The sequence below is a fragment of the Nipponia nippon genome, unplaced genomic scaffold (assembly GCF_047370975.1).
Source record: "Nipponia nippon isolate SJK-2023a ecotype South Korea unplaced genomic scaffold, ASM4737097v1 scaffold_3, whole genome shotgun sequence".
NCBI classification, from domain to species: Eukaryota; Metazoa; Chordata; class Aves; order Pelecaniformes; family Threskiornithidae; genus Nipponia; species Nipponia nippon.
The window spans coordinates 41,201,592-41,222,823 of NW_028262347.1; the positions used below are offsets into that span (position 1 = coordinate 41,201,592).

The 21,232-nt window shown below is 40.0% G+C and overlaps 1 protein-coding gene across 2 annotated transcripts in view; it reads left to right on the forward strand.

Annotated features, from left to right (window-relative positions):
• Positions 1 to 21,232, forward strand: part of TRHDE (thyrotropin releasing hormone degrading enzyme) — a 223,567-nt gene that overhangs the window by 18,929 nt on the left and 183,406 nt on the right. The gene's annotated exons all lie outside the window — the stretch shown is intronic.

Sequence of the window (21,232 nt, forward strand, 5' to 3'; positions counted from 1 at the left end):
ATATCTTAGAGTTAAGAACCTAGTGCAAACCTTTTCAGAACTGTGATGTGGAAAGCATGAGGAGGCTTGAGAAAGTGAAAGGGAATGAAGAAGGCCACCTCTCGGAAAGCTTGGGACTCCTTGCTATGAAACAACTTTTGAAATGCCTAACTAGCTTGTACGTGAGAGCTGCTTGAGCAGCAGAAAAAGTTCAGCGAAAGCATAATTTAGGTATGGAAATGAAGATTCGTAATTTGCATGGTTACAATAGGGCATATTATAACATTTGTCTTTACTACAAAATACTTTGATGAGTCACACATGACTAGGAATGATTATACTACCATAAAGTATTGTGAGGATAAAAAGGATCAGTGAATCATAGTGCAGCTGGTAGTGTAGAGTTGCCTGGTTTCATAGTTCCGTTATTCCGGGGTTGATGGCTAAGAAGAAATATCCTGAGTACCGTTTTGTACATAGGCATATGCTTTAGCAGCATTTAAAGTACTTAAATACATTTAATTGTACAGTCTATTCCCTAATTGAACTCACCAGTACAATGATACCTTGCAGTACCTACATGAGGAAGTCCAGAAAAGAACAAAACTGATTTCCTTGCGGAATCTGTCTGCTCTGAAAGATGCTTCCCATCAAATGCAGAGGAGATTTACTGATGCTGGGGTGTTTTCATGAAGTTGGACTACTGTAACAGTTACAATAAACATTTACCAGTTGAAGTGCTTTTCCATATTTATTGAGCTCTGTCACCTGAACTTGGACAAGCTCCCCCCTACCTACCACCTCTTAAGCATAGATTTTCATATCCTTTTCTTTCTTCTTCAGTGGTTGCTTTGTGGCATCTAGTCACTTCAGACTTGCTGTCTTTCAGGTCCAAGGACTTCTGTGTTTTTCATTCAGCAGACCAAGTTCAAATAACGTTGCTGAACCATAGGCTGCAGTTTAGCGTTGTGTAACACAGTGTAGCTGAGAGCTGCTACTGAGCATAGAACGTGTTCCCCTCACCCTCGCCTGCACACTTTTGCTAAATCATTTCTGTCAGATCTAGTGTTCTGCGGCTAGACAGTGAGCCTGTTCATTGCAATAATCCAAAAGGAAACTAACAAAAAAATTTAATAACCTTTTGACTGACCCATCTCACCCAATGTGTGGATAGTCCATGGATCTAACTTGGGAGGAGGAGGAGGAAATGCGTGACTGTCCTTTTTAGTGATATGCCCTCATAACTGTGGAGTAAGAACAATATAAAACTGTCTGTGAAAGTATTTTGCCACTCTCTGACTTGTGGAGGTGTCACTCTTTCATATCCAAGCTGCTCTCATTATTACTCAGGTGAAGAAGTTAATGCCAGGTGCTCAGTATGTGTGAATTACAAGTGAGACCCTTCAGAGGGGTGAGACGTTTTTACCATTTCTCTATCCGTACCTCACCTTCCTGATTACTAAGAACCCATTATCAGTTATTTCCTGGAGTCTAGTTGTGTTGGGCACTATAGTTGGGGAAACCCCCCCCTGTATTATCCGCTATGAAGAGGGACTTTGAAGGGACCTACAGCCAGAGCTGGCCTTCGAGTCATGTGTTAGATTACACTGAAATAATTTTTTTTCAGTCGTTTCAAAAAAACCTATGTATTTTTTTTTCCCAGTCTTTTAAAAAAACCCCATGCTTATTGTAAGAACAACCACAGAGGAAGATATTTTACTGTGTCCTATATGGAGACCAGTTTAGAGATGACAACCAGTGGAGTATTACTCCTGGATTCCAGCTATTAGTGACCCTGACCTGGAGTTATACATGGGCCACTGGTTTAATAGCTACCAAAGGACCTGCTCTCTGTGAATGTACATTATTCATGTTGGAAGCTGTTGCACTTTGCTCTCTGTGACAATTGGTGGCAACACGATCTGTATTTTACTTATGTGTCTCATTTACTTAAACGCATTTATTCCACATTTTCATTGGCTGCCCTCTTCTTTTGCTGTGATGATCAGTGACTGGTTGTTCTTCGTTCACTTCTTGTGTACCAGTCCTGATTTTATAGATGATTTAGCTGTCCTTTTTCAGAACTCAAAAGCACTTACTGTGTCCTTGTATAGGATTCACTTCCTATCTCTTCTTATTCTTATCACCTTTCTCTGTGCCTCTTAAGTTCTACAGTGCCTGTTTTGAAACAGAGAGAAAGAGAGGGGTGGTGCCACAACTGCCTGCAGTGCTCAAAGTTTCTATGCTTGAGTTTGTTCTGTGGCATAATAATGTTTTGGTTTTTATTCTTTCCTTAATCAGGTGTAACATTGTGTTTGCCTATTGAATATCTGCTGAGCACTGAGCTGACGTTTTCAGAGAGCTGTCCACAGTGACTCCAAGAATTCTTCCCTGAGCTGTAGCTAATTTAGACTCTATTACCGTGTATGTATAGTTATGGTTATTTTTTCCTATTTGCGTTTCTTTGCACTTATTGATGTTGAATTTCATCTGCCGTTTTACCAACTAGCTACTCGGTATCATGAGATTCACCTGCAGCATTTTGTACATACGACTATTCTGAATAATTCTGTACAAACTGCACACTTTTCTGCTTATACGTCCATGTCAGTTCTGGACATGTTCCTTGCTGCTTGTCTCTGCTGGTGTGGCAGAAGAGTCCGTGGCTAGCAAGAACATGGCAGTTGCATGTTCTGTATTGTGGCACAAAATTTTGATGGAACTTTACTGAGAAGTCTTGCTGTAAAAGATTCGACAATGTGGTAATATACATGCCTAAACAGGTGAATAGAGAATATAAAGGTTGTGGCTAGAAGTCATAGGTAATTATGGTTCAGGTCACTGCTGTGTGAGAAGTCTAGTAACATCAGCAAATGCAATTGCTATGCTGAAGTTGACCAACATGTTCAACACTTCCAGTGTATTTTAGTCAGTGTCAGCTGACCTGATGTAGGTGTATCTGTTCTGGAATATTCTGAATCACTCTTCAGGTTCTATTAACTCTATTGAACAGACCTCTGTTGACTGACAGTGGAGGTACAGATACCATCTTATATGCAGGTATGTACATCATAGAGACATTTAGGATCTGAGAGACACTTGAGGTGTCTGCTTTGTGAAGCATCACTCTAAACATAAGCTGTAGTATTTTGACTGTAATTCTGTTACATCTGTTTTTTTGACAAATCTTAGGAAATTAAGCATTCTGCTTTATTTCAGGAGGAATGTATTGTCTGTCATGACATTAAATACTTTGGTTTTATTTTGGTGGGAAACAGAGTTAAGGCAAACTTGGTTCAATACTAACAAACTAATAATGGCAAGATCAGCTGGTGAATTGAAAAAGTCAGTTGTTTGCACATCTCTGGTGGGATGCTAACACACTTAAAGGCTAAGTACTAGAACACTGGGAAGATTTTTTTTTTCTTCTTTATATTTCTAGTATTCCTGATTTTTATGGAATGCCAGTAATCTACAAATGTAACAAGTTGAATGCAAAAAAAATTGCAAAACTTGTGGTTCTGGTATGTGGAAAACTGTTTTTGCATTGGTCGCTTTATTTTTTGTTAAAAATCCAAGGCTGCAGTGACAGGAAGATCATTTCTCTTCTTAACAGAGAGCACATTAAAACCATGAAAGAAACATCACGTCATTGTTTGAAAGTCTGTCTATTCTAGAGAAGGACAGCTAGTGAAGAATTTAACTGATCTTTATATAGCTGGACAATACCAAATGTACAGCTTCTTTGGGAACTCCAGAATGGAAAAAATTGGATCTTCCATACCTGAACTTTTAATCTGAAAGAGACGGTCTGTGGTTTTGTACCGTTTTCTGCTCATCAGCATTCAGCAACACTGCAGGATAGAGGAAAAATACAGAAGCACAAGAAAAAGATAAAAGAAGACTGGGAGCTGAAAAAAGATAAATGACTTTGCCATCAGTGCAGTATAATGAAAATCAAATCAGTGCTTGGCAATGCACAATCACCCAGTATGGCTAACCCCAGACAGTGTTTTAAGTAAAATACATGCCTTTTGTATTTTATTCTTGTATTCATATAAAGATAAATGACTTTGTTATTAGTTGATTGCAGGGGAAATAGATGTCCTGATTCTGTACAGTCATAAGAATGAGTGTGACTTACATGTTCAGTTATTGTTTTTGCCAATAATGGAATTTTGTTGTTGCCAAGGTAAGGCCTGGTACAACCCCTCTTTGGTTTGTTTGGGCTGGGTATAAAAAGATTCTGCAAGCAGGATACACTCACCTTAAAAGTGTAAACCAATTATTTGTTTGATAATGCACACAAAAGATAGCTAGGAGTTAATGAGCTACTAGGCTCAGTGTTTGTGTGCTCACCATTGCTCACCATCTTTGCTGGCCTGGCAGGCATTGGCTCGGGGGGAAGGATTGTCCTGCGTGGCTTCTTTCAGTAGAACCTCAGTGTTGCTGAGCTGCCATCTTCCACCAGCTCTGATGACACTGATGATGGTGATGACTGGAGGTGATGATTCCCAATGGGGCCACCTAATCTTTCTTTATGGTTTTATACCTTTGTGTTGGTATTTTCTTCTTGAATCCCCGAGCTAGCGATGATGTTGTCTCGATAATCTTAACCTCTGTAACTTTCATGTTTTTATCTGCCTCCAGACTTTCTCATAGCTCTTCTTCAGTAGTTATACAGCTAGGCAATACCAGAGCTGGACCTTGGCATTCGGGCAGCTGAATCCCTAGGTGGTGAAAGCAGAGTTACCAGAGAGGTTTACAGGCTACAGTGGTAGTATTTACATGACCAAGTTACATTGTAATTGGAAGTAGTATAAAAAAATAATTTTAACGAACTTATCAATTTCATTTTATCAAAAGAAATAATAAAAGTACCTTTTCTGTGTCATTTTCAAATAATATTCATGTTTCAAATTATTATGCATTGGCACAGTGCTGCACTGTTTGTGGGAAATGTACAATGGAAACATAATTCGTTTTAGAATGTGCTTATACGGGAATCAAAACACAAAAAGGAATCCACAACAACTTTGAAAGACTTCTGCAGACTTGCATTTTGTTCCCGATTGGATCTGAAAATGTATTTTTAATGAATGTAGTCTTGAACATCTGCAAACTGTTTGCAAGCTGGAATTTTCTTTTCGAATAGCTGACTGTGGAATCACAGACTCTGTAATCATGGATGCTGTGTCTCCACAGTACCTATTTGCAATATAATAATATAATAATCATAATAATAGCAATAATGAAATCCCTTCCCTCCCAGTTAAAATTCAATGTTCTGGATAGCATTTCATACTAGTATAATGTGAAATTGGCTGTTTATCATGGCTCACAGATGACTGCAAATGGCCGCCAAACACCTCGTACAGCTGAAAATACACTCGTTTTCTGGGTTGTTCCTCTCCAGCATCTTCATTTTAGTAAATGAATCCCAGAATCCACAAATGTACAGGAAACTTTTGAACCAGAGCTCTTTTTTCTTTTCAGATGAGATTGCAGTTTACAAACCTGTTGGGAGCCTTGTTTTTGTGTCCACAGAATGAACTCAGGTTGCTGCTAACTTTCTCATCGTGGGAGTTCAATGAGACAGAATTGTTCACTGGGTCATATTGTTCCATCCATTCCTGTACTTTCTAAATATTTGTGTTGGTATTGACTGTTGTAGATTTTAAGTCCTTGAATACGTCCATATGAATGCCGTGCAATGTACAGCTAGGAAAGCTACCAGTGTATAAACTAGCAGGGGTAGGTAACATACCCACTACGGTCAGGTGTAGAGACACCACTAATTTAAATGGAGAGACTGCATGGTTGTGATCATGCTGTGTAACGTGGGAGTAAATGCATCGCAGATCAACTCTTCAAACATTGCAGGATTCGGTGTAGACAAACCCTTAATCTTGTATTTGCTTTCTTGGCTCGGTTTTCTTTTTAAGCTGCAGGACCAAAAAGGAGTGAAGTGCTATCAGATCTTTTCCTTGCTGTGCTTACTGGCTTGCTTATGTGAGCGACCTAGTAACTCGATCTATTTCTGTAATTCCTGAGCCCTCAGTGACCTAGGACTTGGAGTTTGTTCCAAAGTACTGCTCTTTCTAGCATATGATGAAGATGCTTCAGTTTTTATGAGCTCAAAGGCCACCACCTATTAAACTGCTTTTTTCCATTCAGTACTACCCTAATGCTTTCAGAACGCCTATTGCTCGAGAGTCTGAGAAACCATTAGCCATCTCAGCAGTAATGACAAAGTAAAAATCAGCATTCAAAGAAGAGTCATTTCTCAGAGTCTTACGTGAGTGCGCTTTGCTGAGTGTGCAAGTGCATCAGTGAAACTTGGGTCAGAGAAGACCAATGGAGCGGCCTTTCCTGCTGCTTAAGGGTCTGTGGTATGGTGTCTGGATTCAGAAAAGGATGGAGAAGAATGTGGAGAATGATGGCAGTTCAGCTGACTTACAGCTATCGCGCAGTTCATATTTGAGCCCATTGCTGCGTTGGCGTAAAATGAATGAAGCACGTCTGTTCTTTTTAGGGAGAGATGAGTAATCCTCAGTGGAGTACAGTGCAAGTACAGCATGGTGATCCCTTAATTGGCACTGATTTAGCTGCCTCTGGAACAGAGAGTGGGATAGCAAAGCATTGTGTCCCAGGTCATTTACTGTGCTGCAAGTCAAAGCTTAGCTCAGACACGGCTCTGCCTCTGCCATACATGTGCCTGAGCAATGCTGGATTGTAACACGCAGCGATGCCGGCCTGTCTGCTAGCTCCTCTGCACCATGCTCTGCTGCCTAGGGGAGCTCTCTCCTCACAAGCACGGTCCAGACTGCTGCTGAGGTTGCTCACGTCTCCATGTGACCTCTTCTCCAAAAACTTACTGTTTTCTGAGACTGAGCTGACTGTCTACCAGCCTGCACTGATCTTGTGGTTAGTTTGGTTTTTTTTTTTTGCGAGTAATGAGACCCTTTCCTTTTGTTAGAAAGAAAACCAGAGGTGAAGTACTCTAATAATGGTTTAACATAGCCTATGACTACTAACCTTTTTTATTTTTTTTCATGAGCAAGCTAGGCAACGATCAGATGCAGCTGTAAAAGTCACAAGGCCTGTTTGGATTTGTAAGCGTAATGCACGGAGGCGCTTGGGAACAGAAGCTGGCTGGGTAGTGTTTGGGAGTGCCTGAAGTACAGCAGCTGGAGGCTGACTGTCTCTCATAGGCTTAATCCTTTGGGGTGCTGACGATGAGATTGACTGGTCCTTGAACCAGGGAACATTTTAAGCTTTGGCCTTTAGTTTAACAAGGAGTCAATCAGCACTGTGAGCATGTGATCCAGTAGCGATGCTTCGCCCTGGGATTTCTTTCTTGTTCCCTCATCATTTCTTTTCCCTTTGCTCTGCCTAATAGGAAACGGCAGCTTTGAAGACCCTCATGGGAAAAGCATAGTAGATATTTTAGAGGCGGTAGCAACAAGCTATTTGAGAGCTTTCGGCGAAACTGGCAGCAGAATATTAGTCAGTGATATTTCTACAAGTGTTTTTCTTAGAAGCTTCTGCTAGCAGTTTCCTTCACTTCATCTGAAGTGATCTGAAGACACTCAACTGAATATTAGTTTATACTTTCTCTGCCTAGCTCCTTCAGTCCCCTTCTCTTTTTAATCATCTTCCCATATCCCCATGGCATTAGTGGTACCCTGCCTTTTACAGAAGTCACAGGGACCAATACTCCTCACTCATACTTTGTTGCAAATAATTAGAGTACACAAACAGTGGGACAGGATCAGGCCATTGATCCTTCCCTCCCAAACACAGAGTCAAGCACCAGAAGCCTGGGGAAAAAATGGTACTGGAGGTCCTGTGCTGATACGCTGAACTGAGAGAAATCTTCCTTACAAAGTCCCTGCTTTATCCTTTCTAGTGTTTATATCCCATGGAAGCTTCCAAAAGATTTTGCATTTGTTCATGTCAGTACTTGCTAAAGTGCACAAGTGCTCTTGCTGCTCATATGCTGTTGATATTGCCCCTAATAATTGTGCTTAATGTTTGTTAATCTGGATACCTGGAGGTGCAAATCCTCCGGTTGTAGACACAGTTTATTTTGTGAGTACAGATAGGATGAGAGCAAATAAAGCCTACCATTTTAAAGGTTTACCTTGCACTGTACAGTCAGGGTATGTCTCATGAGAGGTAATGTTACCTTAGACTCTAAGAAAGTGTTAAGAAGAGAGAGGCTAATGAAGCTGTTATATTGACGTGGATGTCAGCTGGAAGCCAAGCGGGGGAATAGCTTTCTTCATCAGCTAAGAAAAGGGAAGGAAGGACTGTTCAAACAACAGCGATCTGCTCCACTGTCAGCAAAGGAATATATCTGTGCAGTCTGTTTTATTGTGCTTTCCACAAAATGTTTGCGGAAAAAATGCTTCTGTCATCCTATTTCCCTGATTGATTGACTATTTGAGACTTAAACCTTTAATGCAAGTTCAGTTTTGCCTGCGGTATGACTGCCATGCCTGCAGCATCTAAAAGTTTGGAAAGCCCAGGTTTCAGAAATACTTCTCTTCTTTCTATCTTCCCATAATCCACTGGACCCCATTGCTGCATTTTGTGCTAGTTAGCTTCCCGGGGCAGGACTTGCCCCGAGTTTTTTATAAGAAAGGGTTTTAATCCTTTTTCTCCTCTTAGATACGATCTTGTTCTAAACAAACTATATTAGTCTAATGCTAACCAGCACATTGGTGTGAATAGAGAGATCAGCTCTCATCAAATTGCTTTATTTTGGGAAACCTGTGTGATAGAGATCCAGACCTAGTTAAATCTCAACTGATTAGTTGACTGGCTAGCTGTCCAGATGTAAACCAGGTGTGGTGTTTGAGCTGTGGCTGATCAGAGAGTGTTAGCAAATTGGCCTTTTCCATAGGCATGCAGAGGACATCGTTGATTAACTCGCATCTTCCTAATGGGAAATAGGTCCTGAATAGTGGAGGTTTTAAGATGAGGAAATATAATTTGAATGATAAAATGTGCAAAAATAATTTTTAATAATCATAAACATCTGAACATTTCATATATTGGAAAGGATTTGATTAATAACCCTGCAGTTAAACATTTTATAGTATTATATTTTAATGTAAACAATTCACATGCTGTGATATTAACATGTGTTCTGTAGATTAAAACCAGCATGCCTCCAGAGTCTTGTTTATCACATTTGTCTAAGTTTGTATATGTCACAGTACTCTACTTTTGCAGCTTCTTCTGTCTTAAGGTGGAAAAAGCCTCTGTTTGCCAGTTCAGATTCTTCGTGTATGTATGATCTGCCACTTCTCATCTGTGTCTCTGCTGGCTGCTGGTTAGGTGGTTAATCACTTTGATCCCTGGTTGTGGCCTTGATCTTTCTCAGATGGGAGGCCTGAGATAGGAATAACGTTCTAATTGATTCAACCCTTCTATTTTGCTTTCTCTGTTTATAATTGTAATTTGCCTTTGGAATTTTTTTTTTCTCTTCTAATTCTTGTGTTTTACACTGAGATTGGTGTGCCCAGAAGGGGGCTGGAATCCTTCCAGCAATGGGTTGGAGATGTTATTGATAGATAACTGCCTCTTCTCTAATTTATCTTCTCTGGCTGAAGTGCTCATTCTGCCCACGGTTTTGTTAGAGGCTAGTTGTGCAAAAGGGTTTGGATACTGTTAGCACACTTAGCTTTTTTTGTTTTACTTTTTATATTGGTCTGTGGATTTTGGAGGCTTTTTAAAAACATTTAAAATATTAGTTGAGGGTCAGAAACAGAGCATTTAATGAAGTTTTTTTTAGTGGATTTTAGAGTGTATCCGTATGAAAAATTTGATTTCTTGTTTCCCTATTTCATGGTTTATGGATTTTGCTTTTACTGGCCAAATTGTTTGTCTCTTTGCTCCGACAAGTTTTTAGCCTGAAGGAACTCTCACTGTTAATATGGTTGCTGCTGTTATTGATGTAACCCTTTTTTATTTTTGTTATGGATTTTATACCAGTGAGAGCACAACATTTCCCACGTGCATATTTTTCTCTCTCCTAAGGGCTAGGCACAGTTTTTCAAAAAGTATTGTGGGCTCAATCCAGCACAATGCAGACTTGTCTACAAAGTGCCGAGTTTCCTCAATTCCAACAAGTTTTAAAGGGTACTTTAAAAGTCAGCACCTTACAGTACTAATCTGTTTACCTTGCAAACAGGTTTTTTTTAAGTTTACATGTAGCTCACAAGATACTTTCCCGTGTTCCTTTTGCTTATCGCTGCTATTATAAACTATGCACTGAGTAAATGCATTTGAGCTCACAGATGAACTGTGCTTCTGCTTGCTTTTCTTAGGACTATATTTTGTCATCTGTTCTCTTTATTTACAACAGATTTTTTTTTTCCTAATACCAATCAAGATTTACTGCGAACATATGATGAGTATGCTGAAATGTATCTCCACCAGACTGTGGTTTCCACTATGGTTGTGCTGAATTTATGTGAAACATGAAAGTACCAATGTGCCCTTGCAATTGTCTTCGTTGGATTGTCATGTACAGTCTGTCTTTATCTCCTCCCAGTTTTTTTGTTATGCTCTGGACACGTACATCACTTCGCTTAGTAGCTATTTTGTACGGGACCACTTTGTTGAAATCTCTTAATTTCTTTTAAATTAATAACAAAATAGCCTTTCCCTTTAAACAAAGCTAAATAGTCTCAGCACGGTAGCCACTTGACAAAAGATGTTGTTACAGGAATGGGATGGTTACTCTTAGACATGAGTGAACGTGGGGAACCGCAGTTTTCAGAATGTCTTCTGAAGTTGAGAAATTTCAGGGATCACGGTCTACAGTTTAGGATATAGTTTAGGTTTGGTTTTTGAAAAATGTGTTGTGACTGAGGGACCTGAAAATAAGATTTTTAAATTTTTAAAAAATTTTTAATGGAAGAGGCTGTTTTCCAGAATATGTGTTTTAGGAATAGTGATTTGATGATTTGTGATGAAGAGATGATTTATCAGTTTAGGGCAGTGGGGAAATTCGAGTTCTATTTCCAGCTCTTTTTCAGATTTTCTTAATGATATTAAGCCCATCTTTCTGCATCCTTCATTTATAAAATAGAGATAATAACAGTCCATTTCCCCCATGTTTTGCCTACCTCTGTTTAGACAGAAGGATCTGAAAGTAACAGTCAACGCTTGCTCCTATTTAGTAGCCGGCTGAGCGCAGGGGAACCTCATTGTCATGTTGACAGCCTCTAGACAATGCCAAAATATAAATCAGCAGTTATAATAGTTGCAGATTATCATTTCAAATGGAATCACTCTAAGGTAACATCTGTGTGCTTGTGACAGAGCAGTCTCTAGCCAGGTGAAATCGGTCATGCTGTAGGGCTGCTGAATGTTGTGGGTCACTTGTTAGCACTTTCTTTAAACTTGTGTACTTCTATAACTCTGGTTTTTTATCCAAGAATAGGTGAAATATTGTTTATGAATCATGTGTGATGTAAATGCTTTGACCGTAAAATAGCCAATGAAAAATACTCTGAGTAAGAGAATTCTTTTAAATGTCCATCCAATCCCAGTTCAGCCAAAGGAAATGGAAACTGGCGTTAACCCTCGGGATACATTTACTGCAGATTTTTGCTGGAGGAAAAAGCCATTCTCACATCATTTTGCCACTGGTGTTGCATACAGAGTTTTTATGTGTAAGAGGTAAATAATACAAGTCTTTGTGCTTTGTTTCTTAAAGCTATGCTCATTTTTCACCTTCTGCAAAGAACTGGAAGGAGCTTTAACCACTGGGAATCTCAACGGTTTAGACACTAAATTCCCCACAACAGTGAAGTTTTTCCTCCTAGGTTGAAGTTCTGTAGTGATTCAAATTTATCTGTGTCCCGTCTGTCGGGGTCGTCTCTTCTCTTCACAGACGCTTTCTCGTGCTGGCTCTAGCACTGACCTGACGGGTGGCCAGGTGAGGAAGCTGGGCTGCCGGGGCATTAACCACCTGGCTGGCACAGTTAGCCCACTCATCTGGTTGAAAGATTCCTGTGAGGTGAGATGAGCTTTAGTGCTGATGTGAGGGAAGAGTCGAGGCTGAATGACTGAGTATGTAGTGGTGGGATCGCGGCAGTCTTAGTTGGCTGAAATGGCTATGAAATGGTGTCCGTAATTACATTTGCTATACATTAGTTGTTAACATGTTCACTTTCTGTCCCTGAGCCATTTCAACAAGATGATACAGATCTTGAGCGCTCTAAATTAATCTTAATGGCACTGTGGTCAGTGACATAGCCAGTATTTTATTTTATGCCAGCTGAGCATTGGTCAGATTTATATGTCAGTGCAGCTCATTAACTTTCCAAAGTATTTTATGTTCTCTTCTCAAGTTAGAAATTGTAGCAAGTCTGCATGACAGTTTTGCCTCCTGGTGGAACATATTGTTGCACCTTTGGCTGGAGCACTCAGCAAACACTTGCATTTGGTTTTGTTCAGATGAGAAATTGATGAGGCGACTAGGTGCTTCTCCCATGCAGTCATGTTTATTTAGAAAGGAGGTGCACAGAACTATTTCCCTCCTCCCCCATTCACAACTCTGAAAATACACGGCAATCTCTTTGCTTAATATTCCTCAGTTTCCCGCTGTCAGCTGAAACCCCAGAAGTTTCTTTCACTTCTTTCTCCTTCAGGGTCATGCTATGAATTTTTATCCAGGAACATCTGCTGTGTCTGTTCGAAGCCTCTTTCCCCTTGCCCTGCAACAATGTTCAGGCACCTCTGTGCTTGCATTTAGTTTCCTGAGAAATCTCTCTACCAGTATAACTCCCTCTGTGACCATTTCTTTCATACAAACTTTATTTTTAGTGGTGACTTCTCTTATTTTAACTCGTTTGCTAAACCAGTGAAAGCTGTCTCGAATGAGGATGCAAAGATAATGTTTGTTTACTTTAAAAAAACTTCCACCCAATCTCCAGCAAAACAGTGTTTCTTCAGAAAGTATTAGGTCATTAAACTGTCACTGTTTCCAGCCAGCTTTAAAAAAAAATTCCTAAATTTATTAAAACATTTTTGGTTATAATTGTATCCAAAAAAGGCTCAGTGCAGTGCTGTGTGTCACTGCTCAGTTTGGAGAAAAGTCATCCCTTTATAAAGATGAGCTGTCCCTTCGGTATTCAGTAAACGCATTTCATTACCATACAGTCACTTTTGGCTATTGTCCGTGATGAATAATGAATAAGAGATTGAAACAAGACATTTTTCTGTCATTTCTTCCCATTATCAATTTTAACTATGTTCACTACAGCAGAATTGATATTTCATGACAGCTACCTCTCTCTTTCTCTCCTTCCCTTGTCGGTGTATCCTCACTCAGTTGCAAAACCTATTGCATTTGAACACACAAAACTCATGGAGTTATGCACACATGTGAAACAACTCATACTGTTTCTTGGTGGAACGTGGCTTGTAGCTTGTTCGCATATGTAGTGAAGTGTTATTTCTTTTGAATTTATTAGATTTAAAAACTCATTTGAGATGCAATGCCTTGTTTGCAGAAGTGACCCAGGGAGGTCACAGCCAACACTGTTGCATCCAGACGTCTGTCTGCTATATTAAAGGTGTAATGTGAACATATGTTTATCTCTGTAACAATAATAAAACCAATGCCTGTGCCTAAAATAATCAGTGAGCAAAATAAACATGAAAGAGATCTCAGATTATCAAGTAAATTGAATCTTTTAAGTACAGAGGCAATGCATGTGTTTTTTAGCTGAGTGTTACTTGCTGCAGAAGTATTATGGATCTTGAAATAGAGAGCATAAGATGATTTCCTCCCACTTTATAAAATTTTAAGCAGCCGCTCTATTGAAATGTTAAGGTCTTCTGAAACATGTAAATGCGTGTTTGAGGTTAAAAACATATTTAAAATTAAACATATGCGTAAGTGTTTCCTGAACTGAGATTTTTAAACCATCATGAGTGAGACCCCAGATGTACCAGCACTGGGCTGGAGGTAGTTTGGAGGGGCCTCCCAAGAACAGTGCTTCATGTGGAGTCTGCTGGCTTTGAGGAAGGGATTAAAGAACAAGCATTATTCCCAGGGTGGCATTGCTGACACCAGTTGATGTGCACAAACATCTGTTTCATAACGGAGAAGCACTCTGAGCTGCTTTAAAACACCTGACAAAGTTACTTTTAATTCTGCTTGAAGTAGGTGGGAGGGGAAACTATCCTTAATTGTGAAGTGGATTCCTGTGTTGATACAAAGTTGCCTAATCTGTGTTTGCCTGAGAAAACAAGATTTAAGGTTGTGATGAGACTTTTGCTCAATTTCCATACCCCCATTTGCTCCCAGTCTGTTCAAACTTAAGTACATGTAGCAAAATGGACCAAAGATAGAAAAAAGGTGGAGGGGAAATCTAAACAGTAGCAAAATAGGTAGATGCCATCCTTGGAACATTAGCCACGTTTGCTTGGAAAGATGCTGTAATAGTGCCAAGATAAAGGAGGGAGAGATTCAGATCTCTTGTGGTCCCACAGGCCTATGTGATGTGATGGCATTCAGGGCTGGGCAAAGGCTTTCCGTGGCTGGGGGTACCTTCGGGAGTGGTTTTGTGTAGTCACGTGTGTGGCAAAATCCACGGTGTCAGATGGTGTGAAGCAAGGGCAGGGATTACAGATGCATCTTCTCCCCTCGTCAGCAACAAAGCTGGCTTCGTACCTGATGCTGTGGCAGAGATACAGCCATGGTTACTGCCCCGTAAATTCTATGTCAGGATGCTTTCAAGAAGCAGAGAGCTATTTTCCTCATAGCACGTGGGATATAAAGTTAGGATCCAGTCAATTATCCTGCTTCTCATGAGCCGAACTACCAGTGGTCATGACCAGAGTACCGCCAGTTAAAGGACTATTTTTTTTTTCTTTTTTTCCTGTGTACTGCCTAGCAAGGACTATTCAAGTGGTGATCTAAAAACATGGACTGTAGACATGGCAGATGCTCTTGGTGAAGCTTGCCTTGGCATAATTGTCCCTAGCCCAGGGGCTGGACTGGTCATGCCTCCTCTGGAAGTCTGATTTAAAGCCCCTGTAGTTAACAGGAGTCATTCAGTTGAAGTCAGCGGGTGTTGTGTTAGGTCGTTAGAGCCCAATGAGCCATCTGCTCTCACAGGCCTTCCCTTCCTAAAACAGAGGTGCACTTTATTCCCTTGGAGCAGTATTTCTCATCCAGTGAGCTGTGATCCCCCCAGGGCATCAGGGAAGGCAGTGATGGCAGTTGGAGTCCTCTTAAAACATGGAAAAAAAATGGGTAAACATTTAAAGAAAAGGTGCCTTGCAGAATTAATGCAGAGTATTACATGGGATTATTGTGATCAGCAAACTTTACTGTTACAATAAATAAAAGAATAAAAATATGTCTTTATATGAAGCCAGGTGACACTCCCCTAAAAAGATGACACTGTAAGAATGAAGGCTTCAAAGGGGATGCATGCATAAAATAGAAGGTGGCATAGAGAATAATGTCTTCAAGAGCAGGCTTCAGATGTAAAAGTGGATATTTAATTCTAAGGTAAGAGGTGGGCTCTGCTGTATGGCATGCTTCAGGCCTGCAAGCCTCTTGCTGTAACATCCTGATTTCTACCAGGTTGTCAGCTTCCTTCGTTCCCTGGGGAAGCAGGTTGGCAGGCGTGTGGCACCTCTAGCAAAGGTTATTAGTGTCTTCCTCTAGTGCCAGAGGGAGAACATACTGTGTTTGTCTCTGGTCTTCCTTCATCTTTGGTGAATTCCTGCAGAGGGAGAAGGTTGGACAACAGTCTTTTTTCAATTAGACATGCGTAAATAATGGATTTTGACTTTTTATTTCCATGGTCGAAATGCTGAATGTATTCCATATTCCTCCTACCTGCAAAGCAGAACAGAACAAAGCCTTCAGTTTGACCTGAAATATTTCACAGAATGTGAAAAAATGACTGCAGGTTTTTCCTTACTGTTCTTCATCCCTTTCATCCTTTTCTTTTTTTCACATACTTCACTTTTAATGCCAAAAAAGAAGAAAGAAAAAAAAGTTGTGATTTTAAAATGTCAAAATAGAGCAGTTCTACTTTTTCTGAACCCATTCCTCTGTTTATTATGTGTTGAAATTATCACTAGTCTTTTGTACAGTGGAAACACTTCCAGTGAACATACTAGTCACCAGAAATTAAGATGTTCATTGCTGTTTACAGTTTGTACTTGTCCGAATTTACCCATTGTACCTTGTATATAGTTACTAATTCACATTTTTTGAAACACTCTGAGGTAATAAGACAAGAAAAACTCTTTTTTTTTTTTTCTTTTTAAGTGCTAACTTTCTTTTTCATGAATAATTTTTACCTACTGTAGACAGGAAGATTTTCTCATGCACAGTAGTTAATAATCTGACTTTAGTTAGATGTGAGTTGTTCTAAATCTGTTGCATATTTCTTAGCTTATATCACAACTGTCCCTCACTATGGGAAACAGCTCTCATTTTATAATCACGTGTATCTGTACTGGCGACCTGGTATTACAAATATATTTAAATTACCTGGACTTATTTTATGTAACAAACGCCGAAATATTAAGAGAGACTACAGAAAATGTTGCAATATGTACAAATTATTTGTGCAAGTACTCTTTTTGTACAGCAAATACTTTTGACTGACTACAGAGAAGTAGACTCCTGATCACTTACAACAAATACATGGAATTTACCATACAAGTTTCAGGAATATTTTAGTATTTTATCTGATAATGCTGCCACAGTCATTCTACGAACTTGGGTTAGGTTACTAATATTTTTAAATTAATCCTTCAGGATGATTTTTCTGTGGTGGTATCTGAGTGTGGCTATTGCATTGTCTTTATTTAAAGTTCTAATGAAAATAGCTGAGGGCTTCTGGAAAGGAAACAAGGGGAAACAACTCACATTTTTGCTCGCTTTAGAAAAGAATGAGAAAATATCCATTGCAGCGATTTCATTTAGGATCTCTAATAACTTCTTGCTCTGCTTTAAGAAGAGTGAAAATGATTTCTAGCAAAGTGTATCTGGTCTCCTCCATCAGTGGCTGTGCGGTATGGGAACAACGGCATCTTATGCACCTGTCAAAGGGGAGGTCTGGGTTGTAGGGCTGCAGGTGCAAACCTAGTTACTCAGAGTTGTGGTAGGAAGGAGACGATCAGTCTGGTTCCATTTGAGAGACAAAGAAGAGGTTTGGATTTTTTTTTTTTTCTTAGTAGTCAGAACTTCTGTTGAAAGATTGGTAATGGTTGCAAATGTAGGTGCAAAGGAGTTAAGAAAAAAATCCCAGAATTTAGGTTGATCGTGTGAACTTTGTTATATTCATAGGTATTATGACAGTGTCATTACTAATATGATGCCTCATAATATTTTTCTGGGATTTTTGTCATTTAGACATATAGGGAACTACGCTGCATCAGGACAACACCAATGTCCTGTGACTATGCCTGTTGTCTGCACAGCCCTGACTTTATTAATTCCCAAACGTGGAAGGTGCTTGGTGCAGGCTGTCAGGTGGCTGCGAGGCTGAATGCCATCTTTGAATTACCTCCCTGCCTCTGCCACCAGAGCTGCTATGAAATGTCGACCAAATCACATAAACTGACACAGTCTCATTTAGTCACTAATCGTGTGTTACTAATTTTCTTAATACCCAAACTAAGGCACCTGTGACCAGACTCAAAGCTGTATAGTGTTCACCACTGCAGTAGGATATAATGGGAACAGTGCTTTATGTGTGTGCAATAAAACTGTTAAGTATACTTGACATTGAGAGTTGTCAAGATAGGCACCCAGAATTAGTCTTGGTCTCTCTTTGTTCTCTGACTTCTTACATGAAAATAATAGCATAACCTAATCTTGCAACGGTTGTGAAAAAGAGCTTCACTAATATTTGCAGGGCAGTAGGTGCCATTGCAGTGAGTGATGAATTATGCACCTAAGCTAGAAACCTATTTATCTTTTGTAGGAGAACACATACTACTTTTATTTATATTTAAGTCTGACCCTGCAGAAGATTTTCTGTTCTTTTTCTTATTCAAATTAATTTAACATTGAATTCTTAGTATAGTTATCAAACAGCCTGTGGGAAAGTATATCATAATTACGCATTATTGTTCAGTCCAACATAGTTACAAAGTAACACAACCTATCTGCCTTTTGAATGAAAGCAGTAAAAAAACAAAAAAAATATGCTAAACAAATCTCATGTCTTAATCTTCATTCTGTTTTATTTACTTAAGCTCCGCTTTGGAGCAGTATCTGAAAACTTTATTACTTAACACTCAGAATGTTCGTATAAGCTAAGGAGGTAATATAATCCCCATTTTATGGACTTGGAGGTAAAGCATGGTCAAGATAAGCCCATGCACATTAAAGGACATCAGTGTGTGAAAGTTAGGGACTTCAGTTTCAAGCTTATAGGTGCCAGCCTTTGGACTGAACTCTGGACCAAGCTCCTTATATCGTGAATGACACCTGAGAAGGTGTCATCCAAAACAGCCAGCCAGATAGGCAGAGTGTCACAGACCATCCCCTGCGGTAGCCCTCTGCTAACCAAGAGGGAATTTGCTGAGGCCAGAAGTAAGCCTGCAATGGTGCCTCTAAGGTTCCTCCATACATTTCACGTTCAGCATTTGAAGTACACATGCATTGCCTCTGTACTTAAAAGATGCATGCGTTTCACGTTCAGCATTTGAAGATGGCTGGCATGCTTCAGCCATGCCTGTTGCCTCAAAGCCCCTGAGAGACCTGGGCAAAGGCAAGGGTAATTTGTGAACTGTGTTCCAGCTTAGGGGTGACCTCGGTGTGAGCCATGCAGCCCTGGCAGTCCAGAACTGTTGTAGGCAGGCAGAGAGGCACCCAGGGAAACTTTACAGGCAAAATAAAACTATATTCAGCGTTAGGCAGGTGGCAAATGAAAGTTTGCAGCATTGCGGTTTTTGAGCTTTGGTACCTGGGCTCCATCTCAGACACCATTAAATACCTTTTCTGCATTTGCCAAAAGACACACGTTGTAATGCAGTAAGTTGAACCTTGATTTTTCCTGTGTATACCTATTTTTTTCTTCCCTTCTGTTGTCCTATTCCTTATTATGGACACATTTGGCCACTGTCAAATTGAATGATTTTTTGCATACTTGGTTGGCTGACTCTTTTTTTCCTAATTTGCTGATACAGTCAACTGTGCCAGTAAAGCAATTATGCAAAATTGTGTATAAAGGTTTAATGATACAAAACAGTGTTCATCACAAATCTAATTGTGATTCTTGCCATCCTTCCATAAACTAAAGGTTTTGAGACGTTTGAATTAGGATCTCTGTGGTTAATATCTATTTTATTAAAAAATATATTTAGTTTAACAGAGAAGGGAACATTTAATGTACATGTCACTGTTAACTTTGGAAGGAAGCAATAAACAAAAATAGTGACTTGGAAGTGCTCAGATAATGGTTTATATGCTTTCAGGTGGTGATTATGAGAAGTCTGCCTTATTACATGTCTCATTAGGTTACAGTGTTATCTGTTTTACATTACAAATGATAACTATGTATGGTTGATTGCTGTCGTGGTTTAACCCGGCAGGCAGTTAAACACCACACAGCCGCTCGCTCACTCCCCCTCAGTGGGATGGGGAAGAGAATCGGGGAAAAAAGGTAAAACTTGTGAGTTGAGATAAAGACAATTTAACAGGACAGAAAAGGGTGGGAAAATAATAATAATAATTATAAAAGAGTATACAAAACAAGTGATGCACAATGCAATTGCTCACCACCCACTGACCGATGCCCAGCCAGTTCCCGAGCAGTGGCCGCACCCCCCCCAGCCAACTCTCCCCAGTTTTTTGTTCAGCATGACGTCATATGCTATGGAATATCCCTTTGGCCAGCTTGGGTCAGCTGTCCTGGCTGTGCCCCCTCTGAGCTTCTTGTGCCCCCCCCAGCCTCCTTGCTGGCAGGGCAGTATGAGAAGCTGAAAAATCTTTGACTTAGCGTAAGCACTGCTCAACAAGAACTGAAACATAAGTTTGTTACCAGCATTATTTTCATCTGAATCCAAAACACAGCACTATACCAGCTGCTAGGAAGAAAATTATCCCAGCTGAAACCAGGACAATTTTGCACTGAGTCTAATACAACACAAAGATTAAAAATATAAAGATGGGCATAGTAACAAAGCAAAATAATGTGTCTGAATACTGAAAACAAAGAGATAGTGGGTTAAAACAGAACTGACAGGTACAGTGTACTGAGGTTTGATATCTGGTTTCCACTTGGGTAACTGAACTGGTTCAGGAAGAGTAGTAAAGCAATACTTAGTAGTGCTTTCACTGAAGCCGAAAATCCCATTGGCTTTTCTTGGTCCAGAATAGAGCATTTAGAAACATTTCAAAATTGATACTTCTGCTTCATGTTTGTGTTGATATTTTCTGATTTCTGCCCTGCTGCTTTCCTCGGAACCCTGGCTGGGATTTAATCCTACCAACAGAAAGTATTAGCAAGTCAGATATTATTATTAGGACTGACATTTAGTAGAGTCTCGTTTGTATCAGGTCATTATGTACTTCAGGGAGAGACCTTCTGCCACAGCCACTAGAGACAAAGCACACACTGCTTCCCCTTGGCTACGTCCATCAGACTGCGTATGAGGAGGGAGAGCGACAAGTGTCTCTCCTTTCTATCCCTTTCTGGGTTAACAGTTCTCATTAGCTGTATGTCGTCTTTGCACTACGGAAATGTTAAGGACCGTTAAGGACAGGGAATAATGAATAACCTGGTCGTGCTTTCCGCTGCCTCGTTGATGGGGAGGGAAGCTGGTCACACTTGGGTGCTGAATTATGAAGGTGAGTTCTGTTCACTTGGGTGCTCCATGTAGTCAGACGTGTGAGCTGTTTTGTACTGAACACAGCAGTCTGTGGCTTGTATAAACAGCTTTAACTTACGACTTTCTGAAAACAGAGGCCTGAAGCAGTCATGGAGGTTTCAGGAATGTTAATTGTTTGTGTACATGAATGAGCTTATAAATGGTTGTTTTTGCAGTGTTCCATACCTCATCGAGGGTAACTGTGTCACTGCCAGAGAAAAGAAAAGAGAACGATTTTTTTTTTTTTTTTCTCCACAGTCTACTAATACTTTCAGGGCTTGATATAATGTGCCTTTAACAAACCGTGAACTTCTCTCCTACTGAGCCACTGCATCCTGCCTACATTCAGTGTAGGCAGAGAACCATTATACTA